The following is a 14,816-nucleotide window of genomic DNA, read 5'->3' as shown; positions in this document are numbered from 1 at the left end:
TGCTTTGCCTCAACACGTCAGTGAGGATGCATTCCAATTGGTCCCCTGAGTTACTAAGCGAGGCAATATCATCAGCGAATCGCAAGTTACTAAGGTATTCTCCATTAACTCTTATACCCAATTCTTCACAATCAAGGTCTCTGAATACCTCCTGTAAACACGCGGTGAACAGCAATGGAGAGATCGGATTTACCTGCCTGACGCCTTTCTTTATATGATTTTGTCGCTTTCTTTATGGAGGAGTACGGTGGCTGTGGAGCCGCTTTAGATATCTTTCAGTATTTTTACAAACGGATCGTCTACACCCTGATTACGTAATGCCTCCATGACTGCTGAGGTTTCGACTGAATCAAACGCTTTCTCGTAATCAAAGAAAGCTATATATAAGGGCTATATTCCGCACATTTCTCTATCACTTGATTGATAGTGTGAATATGGTCGATTGTTGAGTAGCCTTTACGGAATCCTGCCTGGTCCTTTGGTTGACAGAATTCTAAGGTGTTCCTGATTCTATTTGCGATTACCTTAGTAAATACTGTGTAGGCAATGGGCAGTAAGCTGATCGGTCTATAATATTCCAAGTCTTTTGCGTCCCCTTATGGATTAGGATTATGTTAGTGTTCTTGCAAGATTCCGGTACGTTCGAGGTCATGAGACATTGCGTATACAGGGTGGCTAGTTTTTCCAGAACAATCTACCCACCATCCTTCAACAAATGTGCTCTTACCTTACCCCCCCCCCCAGCTGCGTTCCCTCTTTGAATAGCTCCCAATGCTTTCTTTACTTCTTCACGCGTTACTTGTAGGATTTCAAGTTCCTCTAGACTATTCTCTCTTATCGTCGTGGGTGCCACTGGTACTGTGTAAATATCTATAGAACTCTTCAGCCACTTCAGCTATCTCATCCATATTAGTAATTATATTGCCGGCTTTGTCCCTTAACGCATACATCGGAGTCTTGCCTATTCCTAGTTTCTTCTTCACTGCTTTTAGGCTTCCTCTGTTCCTGAGAGCATGTTCAATTCTATCCATATTATACTTTCTCATGTCAGGTGTCTTACACTTGTTGATTAACTTGGAAAGTTCTGCCAGTTCTATTCTAGCTGTAGGGTTAGAGGCTTTCATACATTGGCGTTTCTTGATCAGATCTTTCGTCTCCTGCGATAGCTTACTGATATCCTGTCTAACGGAGTTCCCACCGACTTCTATTGCACGCTCCTTAATGATGCCCATAAGATTGTCGTTCATTGTTTCAACACTAAGGTCGTCCTCTTCCCGAGTTAAAGCCGAATACCTGTTCTGTAGCTCGATCTGGAATTCCTCTAGTTTCCCTCTTACCGCTAACTCATTGATTGGCTTCTTGTGTACCAGTTTCTTCCGTTCCCTCCTCAAGTCTAGGCTAATTCGAGTTCTTACCATCCTATGGTCACTGCAGCCCACCTTGCCGAGCACGTCCACATCTTGTATGATGCCAGGGTTAGCGCAGAGTATGAAGTCTATTTCATTTCTAGTCTCGCCATTTGGGCTCTTCCGCGTCCACATTCGGCTAACCCGCTTGCGGAAGAACGTGTTCATTATCCGCATATTATTCTGTTCTGCAAACTCAACTAATAACTCTCCCCAGCTTCATCCGCAATTCCTCTATTTTCCCTCTTGCCACTAACTCATTGATCGGCTTCTTACGTACCAGTGTCTTCCGTTCCCTCCTCAAGTCTAGGCGAATTCTAGTTCTTACCGTCCACGTTCCACGTCCACTTTCGGCTATCCCGCTTGCGGAAGAAGGTATTCATTATCCGCATATTGTTCTCTTCTGCAAAGTTTACTAATAACTCTCCCCTGCTATTCCTAGTGCCTATGCCATATTCCACCACTGACTTGTCTCCAGCCTGGTTCTCCCCTACCTTGGCATTGATGTCACCCATCAGTATAGCGTATTTTGGTTTGACTTTACCCATCGCCGATCCCACGTCTTCATAGAAGCTTTCCACTTCCTGGTCATCATGACTGGATGTAGGGGCGTAGGTAACATACAGGAATTCTATAGCATTAACGAGAGGGTGGTAGGCCTTGTTGTGAAACTTAATAAGAGGTACAAATTGAAGGTCGTACAAGTCTATGCCCCTACCAATGATAACGATACTCCCTAATGCGAAGTATGAGTATAGCGCCGCTCCATACGCGATATGTTAGGGGGCACGGGCAATCTGTTTCGTGTGACACGTTGCAAATGGAGCGAAGTGCGGCGCGTCTGCCTCGCTGATCTGGAGATCGCCAGAGCAAGCGCCTGATTGACGCGTGGCCGCGATTCACAGCAGCCGCCGTCGATAGACCTCAGAGATGACGCGCGCTACTTTGGCGCCATCTCATAGCCATTGTCACCGCACTACGCTTTTCTTCTCACGCTTTCGCCAAACCCCCCTCCTCTCTTTTCCCCTCATGGTTCCACTGCACCCAGCTCTTCGCTTTCCTATTCGCGTCTTTCATCCCACGCTGCGCTCCACTTTCGCTTTCATCTTTCGTTGTGCTCGTTCGCTCGGTTACACCGCCACCAACGCCAACGCTCGCCGCAGGACCGGGCGCCTGAGAGCTGCGCTCGAAAATGAGGTCTTTCAGTAGGAGCCTGTATCTGCGGGAGAGGCACAACAGGCGCTCTGCCTGAAAATTCTGTGCCTGGTTAGATCAAATGGTCGTTTTTCACCTTTTTGAACAGGCATATCCTGTGGTGCACCTTTCGCCATGAACGTTAGACGAAACATGCTGTCGTGTGCCGATATTCTTCTGCGGGCCGAAATAATCCGTGCAGGTGAATGAAAGCCTTTAAGACAGCATAAGCTCGCCTCGTACGCGGACCTCTAGGTCATCAGTGCTCTTCAGAGTGATAGTTCGAAGTTTCGGGTGCGTAATTATTCCAACGATATGACTCATCTAACGAACAATATTTTCAGTACCTTGTGCATTCAGTGCATTGAGTTTTAAAGACTTTCAGTGGTGCGCTCTCGGAAGCACCCGTTAAGGTCGATAAGAAGTTATTCTGGAGCCCAGTTCAGGAAGGTTCAGGAAGTTCATAAATGCTTTGTTGCCATCTGTGTTGCTTTGGTGCCACCTGCACTATTACAACACGTCCAACGTCCCGAATGACTGGCATTTGCTCTCGCGAACAATTTCAGCGCAAGAGCTTGTTTGTGAATACGGGCACAGTTAGATGGGTAAAATTTGCTTGAGCCGGGAGAAACAGCAAGGTTGTGCATAATTCTGACTCAGTGAAAATCACTGGTAACGTCCTAGCTCTTGCCAAGAGCTTAGGGCCGGGATTGAGAAACATGGCAGTTGTCTTTGACATGCTACCGTTTCTCTCGGCTTCGCAGTTAGCGCGACGAGCCACCCAGATTTTTCTTTTTTCTCCCTCTCAGTAAGTACTCGCACTTGCAGTACGTTCTTTTTAAGGGTCAATCTCAGAATACCTGAATTGTGGCATTGCAAATGTTCTGAAGGTTTACAGACTAGATCGTCGGTTATGCCTCATAATGAGGCTGGTTTGTTTCAGATCGGCGCGAAATACGACCGTCTAGTATAAAACAGCTTGCCAACATTTTAGAGGGCTTATCTAAAAATACAAAATACCGAGGAAAGTTTAAAAGAAGGAATGTAATTAGTATAGTTTGTTAAATGCACTTCTGCTGCTGTCTGAGACGGCCTTGCGCACGTCGCACAGATGTGCGAAAACTGCGAACGCAGCATGAAACAGTAAAACAAGGAAGTAGTAGGTCTAAAAACACAACTTTTGGGCATGGAACGTGATGAAGTCTAGGTAAAGCAAAGGACAGCTGAGAAACCAACGGTGTAATTAACGGTATACACCTGGCACTAAATAAAAACCTCAAGAATATTGTTCTGACGATTTAAAGCTCGGTATGCGTGTTGAAACTTCCGAATTTTACACCGGCACGTTGGCTTGCAAGGCTACAGCGAAACCGATTGTTCCTGTGCGATGCAGAAGTCTATCTGGTTGCAACACTATTTCCTGGGCTACCGAAAAGGGAAGGATAAATAATGCGCATTTCAGGAAAGCGTAAACAGCATACAGAGTAGAGTAGTATTGCTTGTGCTGACACAACTTTGCAGGTAGTGTAAAGCGCTATTAGAAAAAAAAAATCCCCACCGAAGCACTCCGTACCAGGTTAACCAGCGAAGCTGAAACATGCGGCCCCAGTGTTTATCACTGGCTTGATCCCGACGGTTCATTAAACGACGGCTTGGTAGGCTGCAGGATCCTCGGTACGCAGTTGCTGCTTGCGCTCGGCTGCACAAGTATGTTCTTGTGGCCGGGCTGCAGCATCGGCACGGCGTAGACGAGCCCGTTCCCGATTCTGCTCGCGGAATTCGTGATCGATGTTTGCTAGTAGAATCCGGAGAGCGTTAGCCAGTGACACCACTCACAGACCTTCGCGGCGGACGTGGAAGGTCATTTCTGCCGAAGGCGTCACGAGAACGTGATTTTTTTGGCTGAAGGCGACTGGTCAATAAACCCATACATGCTACCTGAAGGCATAAATGTTGCCGGATTCGAGACTCTCGTGATATAATAAACGAGGAGAAAGGGGATTAACCGAGGGGCCCTATTTTTATTAGTCATATCATAAGAAGCCAACAAACACTGACACCAATGATATGACTAATAAAAATTGGGCCCCTCGGTTAATCCCCTTTCTTCTCGTTAAGTAGGCGAGAGTTATTTAGTTCCAATGTATATCTTTACGAAACCTTTGATTCGCAGCTGTTAGGCCAAAGGCTCATGCTGATCCTTTCTTTTAATGGAGGAGGTCCAACATTTAGTATTTGAATATATTTGATTCAGGTAACCTTGGTGCATCATGTTTATTTACGCTTTCGTGTGTTTATTGTGTTTATGTGCATGTGTGTGTTACCAGGGTGAACGGCGTAGTGCTCAGTGTAGCAAATGTTGAGAACTTGTGTGAAACAGTCACTTTATTTTTTTTATTTTCATTGTTAAATAGGACAACGTTCAAGCAACCTGCCAACCTTGAGTGCAGCGTGGCATTTGAAATGAAAATGCTCTTCTGGCCAGGTATTTCAACCAGCGTAGCTCGATATGTCGCCTCGGGTACTATTTGCCAGCGCCACAATCGACCTACCACTGCACCCACCGGGACGCTACAACCACTACGTTGTCCAGCAGAACCCTTCGCTGTCGTCGGCATCGACGTTTACGGCCCTCTCTCCGCCACTGCAGGCGGCAACTGATGGATCGTCACTGCTGTGGATCACTTGAAGCGGTACGTGGAAACTACCTCTGTCCGCGCAGGGACTGCTTCGGAAGTGGCTGCCTTCTTCCTTCAAGCTATCTACTTACGCCACGGAGCCCCTTTTGAGCTACCGCGGCAAGACATTTCCGTCAAACACGCTTGATGAAGTTCTCCTTAGGTCGCACCCCCGTGCACAAAACAACCTCCTGCTACCACCCTCAAACCGATGGTCTGACAGAGCAATTTCGTCGCACGCTCAGTGATATGCTGTCCTTGTATATGCAACCTGACAATCGTAACTGGGATGCCGTTCTCCCCTTTGTGAGATTTGCTTACAACACCGCTGTCCAGGGTACCACAGGCTACTCTCCGTTTCTCCTGGTCTACGGCCGCCCTCGTCGTTTCTTTCTTTTCAGGCACTGTCAACGCTTCTCCATTCATTTGCGACCAGTTTGTATCTCGTCTTGCCCAGTGTCGCCCCCGTGGCCGCATAAACACCCAGGCGAGCCAAGAAGACCGCAAGAGTCATTATGATGCCACTCACCGTGTTGTTTTCTACCGCCCTGGCGACCATGTGCTGCTCTGGACCCCTGTGCGAATGGCTGGTTTATGTGAAGAGCTTCAATCTCGGTACATCGGCCCCCTACAAAGTCATAGAACAGACCTCCCCAGTGAACTATCGCGTTGCACCTGTTGACACACCTCCTGACGGACGCTGCGGCGGGACAGACATCGTGCACGTTTCCTGCCTCAAGCCATTCCATCGGCGCTCTACGCTAGCTTAATTTGCGGCCATGCTGGCCGCTCCCGTCCACGGGGCCATTAGTGTGAGCATTTATATCATGGACGTCATCTTCCTCATCTGTCCATAATCATCACCATTGTGGGTGCGCTAGAGCGTGCTCTTGGAATAAAAGCGTCAACTGGAACCGTTGCTTCGCAATATATATGTAGATGCAGGCAAGAAATCCCGTTGCCTACAGCACCCGCGTTGTTTACTTGCACCGCTCTCGTGCGCTTTCAGCATTTTTGTTACATCACCTAAAGCGCACTTTCGTTTTAAAGTATGTAAACTAAATGCGGAAATTCAATTGCCTTTCTACTCGCTGTTTACTGAATCATTCCGTCTAGCACTTTAGAGGCGGCGAAAGCGTTTTGGCTGTCATGTTTGCTCGCGCGTTCGTGGGCGTACGTGCGCGCCCGCGAAGATACATCAATATGCCGGCTCGGCAATTTCTGTCAGTCCCAGCTGCGACGACCTCGAGAAGCTGCTCCATTTGGCGCATCGCCATAGCGTGCACAAGGAGCTGCGGCGACTCTTATCGACGGGAGTAAAACAGAAAACAATGCAGCAGATTACCGCAATCATGATAGCAGATGTCGACGGCAAGGAAAACGACTGGAAGAAATGCGTTTCGCACCAACAGTTTTTTGCTTTCTGATTATGTATGTGCACGTGTGCACTCGTCTGGGCGTCTGTGTGTTTGTGTATGTTTGTCGCGGTCGCGGTCGACGCTCGCGGTCGACGCTCGCGCGATATTATAAAAAATTTCGCTCATTGTGCGTCATGCATGGGCGCTATGACGTAAATCTATTCCAAACCTTTCTATTCCAGTTCTGCAATAAGCCCTCCGCGATTGGTGAAAAAGTTTTTTTTGACCACCCCCACTTCAACTGTTTGTCACGCGACGTCACAAAACTGCGAAAACTCACCGCGTCAAAGTGACGTGTACGCGTTAAAGATGCATTAATATGTCGAACGCAACTGAATTTTTTTCTGAATAGCCGCAGGTTGTCCCGTTCCGAAAGGAATAAAAGATGGCTGCCGCCGACCTCTCAGGCACTGGCTACTCGCACATGTCGGAGAGCATGGGTTTATTTGCGTATAATAAAAGTTTCTGCGTGGCCGTGAAACGTTTTCGAACACTTTCGGCACGTTAACAACCTCGTTCTGTCAACTCTTCTTTGCTGAGTATCCGTTTAAGCAGCATTTTTAATCTTCCGTTGCACGCCGCCGCGATTTTCGACCAGCCACCGCCAGCTAAGTAAGGGAAAGCGGACCAATCGCAGACGCCGGCACCAGCCTCTTCATCCGGTTATCGATTTTCAATCGGCTCAGTCCCATCGAAACCCTCTGTACTTGACGGTGCTCCTTGCCTCCTGGCAGCCAATGACAAGCGAAAAACCACTCAATGTAGGCAATGTTATTCGTTTTGAAAGCAAAGAAAACTGACCTCATATAAACTAAGAGAGCGTTTGACTGGGCTATTCAGGCAACGCGGCGGGTCACCGCCCGATGTTTGCGATGGATGTTAAGCAAATGGGACGTCAGAAGATTGGAATAAAAACACATTGCAATAGTTTTACGTTATATGGCCCCATGTCTTGAGCCTTTTGTAGCAATGTCTGTTCAGCGCGTTTTAGATGCGTAAGCATTTGTATACCAACCCAACGCGGAACTCTGTCCGACCGCCCGTCCGTCACGTAAGACGAGCTATAAAGAAAATAATGTATAAAACTAAATGAAATTCGAAATTAAAAACGTTGCTTGTCGGGAATTTCGATCCTGCGACCCCAAGCGTAGAAGTCGGGTGGCTTACCCACTGGGCCTCACTAACCTCACCTCACCTCACCTTACCCACTTTTGCAGAAGGTGAATAAATCTGAACCATACGAATGTGTTGTATCTGCGGTACAAACAAATGTAAAAGGAGAACACTTTACGAGAAGGCTTTGTTGAAAGATTTGGTGATTTGGTGAAGCTTTGTGTACTGTGTTGTGCACGATAAAACTGTCGGTCAGCCATCATTAGGCCACCAGCGCGTGCAGAGCTGCTTGACACATCCGCGCCCGTTTCTCAGCACTGATGTGAACACGATGTGCACATATCGTGGCGTTAAACGAGATAACATTTTAGGGCTATTTGGTTCGTGAACAAAATCGGGTTACCGAAGACACTGAGGCTGCTGAGCGGTACAGGAACAAGGAAAGCAATCACAAAGAGGCGTGCAAGTAGCACACATCTCTCTGATAATAATCCCGGTCTGCTTGACTATAGCGCGGTCCCAGTGTTTCTTGGCCGCTCCGAAGGCCCTCCGCCTGACGCTTCCACGGACGCTGTTGCACAACTCGGCCCATCCAACTCTGCTGTTGACGCAGTGTTTTTCGCGACGAATCAATGGTGTGTTTCCGCAAAACATCGCTCAACCAGGTGCCTCACTGCGGCTTAGAAGTTAGAAATCGAAACCGGAACTGTCAGGTTTCTTAGCCCCTACGTTATCACGACAATTTCCACGTGGATTGGACGGTGACACTGCGTAACACTAGGAACGCCTTCGCAGACTGCGTGACAGTGCCCACGGAAACAGTTCTGTATCTATGTGTGTGTGTGTTTGTGTGTTTGTGTGTGTGTGTGTGTGTGTGCATGTGTGTCGTGTGTGTGTTTCTTTTTAATTCTTTTTCTCTTTCACTCACCTATCTTATTCCCCTGCTCCTCCCCCAGTACAGGGTAGCCAACGGGAGATAATCTCATGTTAACCTCCCTGTCTTTCCTATGCCTTTCTCTCTCTCTCTCTCTCTCTCTCTCTCTCTCTCTCTCTCTCGCCACGTGTGATTTAGGAGTCAAGAAAGATGTATGCAAGAGTTCTCATGCGTTCATGCGTTTGCAAACGTGAATGAGCGTTTCGGTCGTCTCGACAATGAAAGCCGCAAGGGACAAAATTGTTCATCCGTGTCAAGTGTTCTTTTTTAAGCAATTTGTAATAGTGCTCAGGCTTCGGCTCGTAGAGTATCATCCTAGTAGATTTATACTACATATGCAATGACACGAAGTAAATGGAAGTCATAAACAAACATAGAATGAGCAGAACAGGTGCGTGTGGTGCTTGTAGTCTGCACTTTATCGAGTTGAAGAAGGTGCACGATGAAGAACATGTATCTCGACGTCGTCGTCCGTATTGAATCATTGCGATCAATCAAATACAACGCTTTGGAAACGTTCACGTGTTTGTACACGTCAATGAGCCCCTGTCAATGAGCTACCGCGAACTAAGAGCATGCATGTGCTGCCGGAAGCCGCGCCAATCTAAGCCCGTGGCCGCCAGCGTGTTGCCATTTTAGCTAGGTTTTCATGCCCCGAGAGCCAATTTCATGAACATCGCCAAATTGGCGACCGAACCTTTATCCCGAGGTGAGATAAAGAGTAACGAAACTCTCGGACACCACACACTCCCCGCGAAGGAGGCAGACGAGTCATAAGCGGCTACATATTTTTGCTTCAAGTAGGCAGTGTCGACTCCGCCACGTTGATCCATGATGTTTCCATCCAATTCTGAAACGACAGTCTGCGGGAGACCTATAAGGATGAAACGCTTTTGCGGCTAAAGAAACGAATTGTGGGTAGTGCTGTGATATGGAAAAGAGCGGGAAGTTTATTTCCTGTCGACGAGTGAACGTTCAGCTAAAATGCACGTGCCCAACAAGACGCGAGTGCTTTGAATGCACCATGTGCGTTGCTGACACTAGGAACTGGCTATGGACATCGATTAAGTGGAAATTGCAGCACATAGCACACATCCTATTAATGGTACTTTACATCTTAGGTTTTCGTCTGTTTGAAGTGCAGATGCCCTTCTTGCTATTGTTTTTTTTTTTTTGTATCTTGGCCGCTGCTTTCGCGCCTGCTTCTTAGTCCTCGTTTTCAATATTATTACAGTATTTTCGTAAGACAGCGTAGCCACAAGTTGCGTGCAGTTCTTTTTTTTTTTGCGGAGATTAGTTACACCAAAATAAGCTCCCCCAGGGGCGCACATAGCTAGAGATTCCATACATAGCACATAGCTAGAAAAAATAAGGCGACCTGCTGCGTATAACGTACGAACATATATATATATATATATATATATATATATATATATATATATATATATATAACGATGCGGAACTGTGTGGTGGGATGGCCAAAGCTGGTGGCCAGACCCACTACACGAAGAGAAAGGTTAGTGAACGAGAAATAACCAGAACTTATTAGGGCCGTGTAGCTAGAGCGCTCGCAAGAGCTGTCATAGTCCTTGTCATTCGTAAGAACTGCTTCATCTTGAGCGGCCACATTCGCTAACAAGTTAGCCATCACTACCATTGCGCCTTTCCTACCACTCTAGCTTACGAGCTGTTTTGCAGGTAGGGACTCCTTTTGACTTTTAAATACGGAAGGTATACGATTGAGTCCCAGGAAGGCAAATAAGTACTTTGTTTAACCATTTTCCCCCAGATTAGGTCACAGAGCGCTCCATGTTGAATGAATGGTAGGCAAGTAATGAACTTTATTTTTGAATAAATAGAAGGAATTAAAATTACGCTGTAATATGTTCGAATGACTTGCTTTATTCGTTGAACAACTCGCCAGCTCAAACGACGATATCGAGGGACACTTATTACAAGATTGACTCGACTGATTTAGATGAATGAGGCGTTAAAACTGCCAAGCTGCAAGTTTGAAGTTCGGCTTTTCGTTAGTAACACATTTTATGCAGTAAAGCCCTCTTTCGTGTTGTGGTTACTGCATGGAGAGCGATGCGCCCACTAAGAACATAGTATTATCATGCAATGAAACGCGTCAATTTAGGTCGAACTAGTACACGCATACTTTCGTTTCCGCCGACTACAGTTCGGCGTGCATAGAAGTAGTATTGGCTCTTACGCTTAGATAAGAGTTATTGCCACGTCTAGCTACCTGATCCGTAGTGACCCTTTCTCGAGCACTGCACTTATTTAGCGTTCTATTTTTAAAATTTCTTCTGTGTTGTTTCATTCCGTGAGAAGTACGCGAAGCAATGGCGTGGCTTACTTTTTCGTGAAATTTCATTAGGGCTGCACTGCTTTCCCTGTAGCCTGATTTACGCCGTAATAATAAGAAACATTGCTTGTGTGTGTGATATTTCGATATAAATGCTACTTTGAGCCTTTAACCTTGCTGCCATTACCGAAGTGATAAGATTGGAATGCTCCTTGCTTACTCCATTTTCATCTGAACATTCGACGCCTCTGTTTTTGCACCCAAGAAGTTTGCAAACCAAGCTTTGAGTTGGTCTTGCATTGCTTCATCGAAGACGGAAGCGTTCTATCATACACTTCTCTCGCCTCCCATACGCCGTAGTCTTCGGCGTACTTATCGTAGGCTACCATTTCAATTGCCCTTTATGCGTAACAACTGAGTTTGCAAATTTACGAATGGTGTGAGAATAAAATGCGTAAAGGCTAGCTAGGAATAAACAGAGTTTCTTTCCTATTTCCTTGTTTTTTTTTTTCAAGGTGTGAGAGCCAAGTGGTGGCACACGTACAACATTGATGGAAATATGTGTGCGAGCTTAATAGATTGATAACAAGAAAATACCTCATCGTTCTTTGTCTTTGTCCAGTTTCCTCCACAATTAAAACACAATTTATAAATTTCAGACCATAAATAAGTCAAGTTATCATACAGCAACAGTCTTGTAACAGCCACCACTGTAATCATTGGAGTGTGCCAGTTCTTGTAAAAAAAAATAAAAATGAACGGCCACTGGTGTGTTCGCAGCATTAAAGCTGATGTGGTTTCAACGGAGTCTATGTAAGTGAAGTGCTAACTCCCCAGAAATCCGTTCGGTACCACGATGAAGGCCTTCACATTTTCACAGGAGGCTCTGCATTGGCAAAGCTATCGGTGCTTGAGAACCAATAGCAATTAGGCTGCTATAACCTTGGCCAGCATGATACTGGCTCTCATGATGTGTAAGGGTAAGGGTACTCGCAAATGAAGAACTATTCTTGCCGGTCTTGTGAATAGCTTTGTTAATTTCAGCTATCGTTACGGGACGCAACCCTCAAGCTTACTGAATGATACATGTTTTGAGCGATGCTACAGTGTTCGCCAACTTTCGTTCGTAGCTTGTCGTCCCTACAGCCCCGTGCCCTGCTTGGTGATATGGACAGGAATCGTATTTTATCGTTGTTATTATACCAATGAATGTAACTCATGCCCACGTCTATAGGGCCGTTGCGAAAGCACGCGGAGGGGTAACAAAACCGGTGATGAGCAACGCATATGCTCTGCTTGTTCCACCCTCGATTCAAAAATATTATAAGTGGAAAGCCGTATCCCGGCCGCATTGACTATGATATCATTATGGTAAATTATCTCTTAAGCAGACTGTAGCTAAGGTGAAGCTGAAGGTCCGAGTCTGGTCGACATATATAGCGGCGGCTCACTGAACATCTTTAGTGCTCTCCAAGATACTACGCTAGTTTTGTGTTTGGTACTGCGTTAATAATTGAAATAGGCTAAAAAGAACACATTATGTTTTGTATTTGATTAGAGAAAGAGCGAAAATAAAGCGTAAATTATGACATGCCGGCCTTTTTGCCGCCGCTTGGTGTTTTACTTTATCATAACGCATTCCTAGCGTTGGGTTGCTTGTGACAGGTGCATGTTATCATGCGCAAAGAAACATGTCCTCAGTGGCACGCTCGTGTGCAGCTTTCGAGCATAAATACATGGCAATGTATATGATCCCAACAGTCGTCTACCTAATGCCACTGGACCACTCGCATATAATATAAACGTCTTCATTTTGCACGAGCCGTGGCTCCCCTCGTCAGACCGGCTATTTCCGACTACGCCACAGGAGATTGCAATCACGACTTAGTTGCTAACCTATATCGATACTTCTCATAAGAAGCCAGTGACCAATTTCGCGAAATTTTGCGCAATTTTATGAATACGGCCTCAGAAGCACGCAAATGCTCAGCTCGTAGCAAACAGTGTCTACATATTCGTTGCGACTCTGCTTTAACGCATTCGCGAAGCGTTTTGGAAAACAATACCATGCTGTTGCGAACTTATCTGTGGCTAATGCATTCCAGCACGATTGTCGACTTGCGTGACTATACGTGACAGATGGCCACGTGTACGATAACTTGCCTTATTTGTGCAAAAATGCGCCCGTGCTTTGTTAATGCCGTGATAAGAGATTATCTCAGCTTCAAGCACATCGTTATGGCAATAAAGTGGAATTAGTACACGTACCTTCTCGCAACACAAAGACGCACGTCTGTCTGTAAAGTTTCGCACGCGTCATGTGTAGTATTAGCGCGAACAATCTCAATAAAGCAGTATTCCGTTACAACAGTTCCAGTCTAACCGAAAGCAGGAACAGTCAGTGTATATACACACTAGGTTAAAAGCGTTAGTGCTAAATGATCAAATAAACAACGAACAGCGAGTAGACCTATAGGCCACGTGGTCTTCCTCATTTGATTGGGACAAGCACAATTAGAGTTATACGGTGCACACAGTGATTGAGGCCCTACGCATCACGCAAGTGGAGCATTCGCGGCATATACACACGTCGTGCTCTAATTGTCTCTTGTTCACGTGTTCACTGTCAGAGCCAACTTTCACTTGTGCCCCTGTTTTCCTTACTAACATTACCGCACGCAGGCATACAGGATATCATCGTGTGTGCCTGCGTGAATTCTAAGTAGCAATATATGCACCGAGACGACAAATCCAAAATAATGTGCGGTAGGAGCCACAAGTTGAGCGCCGAGCCGGCCGTAGCCGCCACCGGGGTATACAACCAGGCCGTGCACACGCTGAAACACCTCACCGTCAGCAGATGCAGAGATGCAGCAGAGATGCCTTCGCTCCGCGCACGGAGGGACGAGTGCAACGCGGCGATTCACCACCGTCCTCGTCGGCATGATACACAACGCTTCGACGGCTGGCGGCCGCAACGGCCGTCTGTTAGGGCTAAACACATGCACGCGCACGCCAACTGGCACACGCTGTCGCGAACGCCGATGGGGAAGCGGAACTCGGGCGGTCAGGGCCGACGTGTGCTGCCGAGTGACAACGGTTCCGGCAGGCGCGCGCGACGGAACAAGGCGAACCGAAGGCACAGTTGGCCAAGCTGGCGTTCCCTTTTTATTTTATCCCTAGCCTAGGGATGACTGGCCCAGTCTGTCTGCGCTGCAAACAGTAGAAGGGGCGCAAGAGGCCGAGTCGTGCTCTTTTCGGGAGGGAAGGATCGACCGAAGAAGGAGACCGGCGCGCCATCTCGTAGCCGCTTTCCGAAGGTCTGGGCGCGAACACCTGTTTTAGGCAAAGTTAGCGTCCAGGAAGAGCTGACCATCGTAGCATAGGCGAAAAACAAAGTGCATCATTTTAAGCCGATCCAATCCGCTGTGGACTAATTGGGCGTATACCCAAGAAGGGGCGTACCCTATTACTGATATCGATCCAGATTTCTGTAATTTATACAGTACTATTTTTATAAGGAGGGAATATCCCCTTCCTTCTATAGCCTGTTTTATTGTCTTGGAATTTTAGGCTCACCACAAATGAGCTGCCTCATGCACTTACAATGTTCAAAGAAATATCATGGATGTATGAATATAGTGAGACGAGCGGCACAAAATTTCCGGTGCAGCCGTCAAAGAGTGTTTTCAATTTAGCGAAGCTCTCGAGAGGTGGCGCGCTGTGCTATGTGCCTCGATATTGACGGTTAAATTCCGC

The 14,816-nt window shown here is 46.7% G+C and overlaps 1 protein-coding gene across 1 annotated transcript in view; it reads right to left on the bottom strand.

Moving 5' to 3' along the window:
* The window catches only part of LOC142566856 (whirlin-like), a 428,510-nt gene extending 414,337 nt beyond the window's left edge, over nt 1–14,173 (bottom strand). The window contains exon 1 of the mRNA XM_075677763.1: nt 13,909–14,173. The gene's annotated coding sequence lies outside the window, so the exon portion shown is untranslated. The remainder of the gene's footprint in view (nt 1–13,908) is intronic.
* Nucleotides 14,174–14,816: the final 643 nt, after the last annotated feature.

The sequence above is a fragment of the Dermacentor variabilis genome, unplaced genomic scaffold (genome assembly GCF_050947875.1).
Source record: "Dermacentor variabilis isolate Ectoservices unplaced genomic scaffold, ASM5094787v1 scaffold_13, whole genome shotgun sequence".
NCBI classification, from domain to species: Eukaryota; Metazoa; Arthropoda; class Arachnida; order Ixodida; family Ixodidae; genus Dermacentor; species Dermacentor variabilis.
Note: the sequence above shows the minus strand (reverse complement) of the source record. Positions and strands in the feature narration are given on the sequence as shown.